The sequence below is a fragment of the Crocodylus porosus genome, unplaced genomic scaffold, assembly GCF_001723895.1.
Source record: "Crocodylus porosus isolate Cpor-Errol unplaced genomic scaffold, CroPor_comp1, whole genome shotgun sequence".
Classification (NCBI taxonomy): domain Eukaryota; kingdom Metazoa; phylum Chordata; order Crocodylia; family Crocodylidae; genus Crocodylus; species Crocodylus porosus.
In genome coordinates, this window is record NW_017728931.1 from 31015710 (window position 1) to 31018209 (window position 2500).

Genomic DNA, 2500 nt, shown 5'->3' on the forward strand with positions numbered 1-2500 from the left:
TGTATTCCCTGGAAACATGTTGCAGCAACACAAGGTGTACCAGTGCTGCTTGTCCCCACAGAAACGCATGTTCCCACTTGTCTGGATGTGCCATGTCAAATCTGATGTGCAGATGATAGATTGCAACCTATGGTTTAAGGAAAACAGCTAGTTATCTTTTACAGATTGAAAGGGCCACTAAAAGCAAAACATGTTGAAAAGAGGTCCTCTGTAAGGTGAACTCAAACTCAGGAAATCAGAAATCAGTATGAATGGCACCCAGGTCCCACAGGTCAGTGTGTCATTGACTTTACGTATCATGAACAATCTCATTGACATCTAGAGCCTGAGACTCCTGATTTCCCAAGTTATTTTTTTATAATAGAACCAAGTCTTAAATCACTTAAGTGCTTTTGAAAATGTTATCCTGACTCATTTCCACTGAAAGAATGACCCTCAAAGCATTTTACGTTTCCTGCATGAATAATTTGTGTCCCTCTCATTTTAGATCTTTATCACATGCTATCTCATATATAGGCCTTTGCAATTGAGAGGTATGAACCTAAGCCATCGGCTTAACCATGCCATTTTGTAAGTATGGGTGCCCTTTTGTTCTGTTGTTCCTTAAGGGTGCTGTGAATCCTGTTTAGAGTGCCTAGAACTACAAAGGATTGTGAAAGCGAAACTTGATTCCAGTCTGCAAACTTGCCAGAGTCTGCAGGTGTGGCTGTCGTATCATTACATTGATTGCTTTGTTTGTTGAGATTGAAATGGCAGTTGGTGAAAATAGTCTTAGCAGGAACAAGCCATCACCATCCTGAAATCCATAAGAAGGAAAATCACAAATGTATGTGAAAAGACCATTTAGAAAAGTGGTCACATTTTAAAGTTTTTCCTATGAGCAGCTTTGTCAGACACACTGTACTCAAGTCTTCGAGTGGCACAAAACCAGTTAAAAGTCATGTTTTAGACTCAGTTTCTTCAGTTCGTTATGAATGACTTTCAGCTGTTCAGTAAATTGTTATTGTCCAGGCTCTACTTGCAGTAAGGGGTCACTTGCAGTTTCCATTATAAACCCAGGTTTTCAGGTGTTTATTATAACTTGGCAGTTTTCAAATTTGAGTTAAAACTTAGTGCACATATTTTTTTCACAGCAGATGTGCTTCTTGCCCCCAAAGAATATATTAACCCTTTAGCATCTGAGCAGAATCTAGTTGTATGTGAATTTTAATTGTAAAATTAGAACTGTGAGATTTGTATTTGGCAGGCTAGAGTCTTCTAGCGTTCCAATGTTTGAATTTGCAAGCTGATCAAAATTGGAGATTGTCAAGGTTTTCAGATATTGCTTGGTTGTTGAGTGGTTTTTGTGCGGTGGGTTTTTTTTTTTTGGTTTTTTTGTTTTTTTTAAACAAGGCCCGGACCTAGCAATCAAGTCCACACAGCTAGCCCCCCTGACAAAGACCTATTGACTTTGGAGACCCACATAAGAGCAAGAATTTGACCATATGAAACTGCTTCCTGAAGACCAAACTGCAGATTCTTTACTTTATATATTTGCCATACATCCTTCAAGGGATAATGTAAATCTTAAAAAAAAAAAAAAAAAAAGACTTTACTGGGAATCCATGGAGCAATATGGGTTTGAATGACTGCAGGATCATACTTGTGTTATTAAAATGTAAAGAACTGTTTTTAAAAAGCCTAATGTGCTTTCCCTATTGGAAGCGTTTACAGTTCACTCAGCTTTGGACACTGAAATAAGATATCCAGAGCTTACTTGCATCCCTGGTAGGTTTCCTTTCTGGCTCTCCTTCACTAACAGAAATAGAAAGGAAACATTTGAATATGCCAGTAAGTTATCACTGATATTTTTAAATAAGTCACAAAAACTCTATTAGGCTTTGTGAGAGTCTTTTGAAAAGTATCTAAAACGTAGCCCCTAAAACTTGATCTTCCACAAAAAAGAAGAGAAAAATAACTTTCCTGGGTTTTAAAAATGTGCTGTTAAAGAAAGCATTTTTTTAGGTTTTTGCTTTGAAATAACAGCTACAGAGTAAGTTCTGTTTTACTTTCTTACAGTTCTCTTCACTGACTAAAATGCAGCAGGCTCCAGTCTGCTCTGAGACATGAGTATTTAATTTATCCCTGCATGTTTTGTATAATCTGCTACAAGGAAAATAGCTGATTCTACAAGGTAGGGACTTGTGTACCGGAAACAGTCACCCACTTAAAAAGAATGGTGCATGTACTGCATTTTGGAAGTAAAAAAACGTCATTCGGTATACCTTTACTCACATGAGTTGTCCCATGTCAGCAGTGACTGTTTCAAAAAGTCATTCAATAGTTTAAGAGCCCAAGTGGAGAAAACAGCACTATAGTGTTTGCATTGATTTGAAGCTCCCCTTCTGTAACTTTTGCTCAGGTGAGTAGTCCTCAGACCAGCAGAGAGTCACCGTAATCTCAAAGCAACAGTTCTGTGAAGGAAGATTGCCCATTTTAGTAATAGCAGGATTGGGCCCAA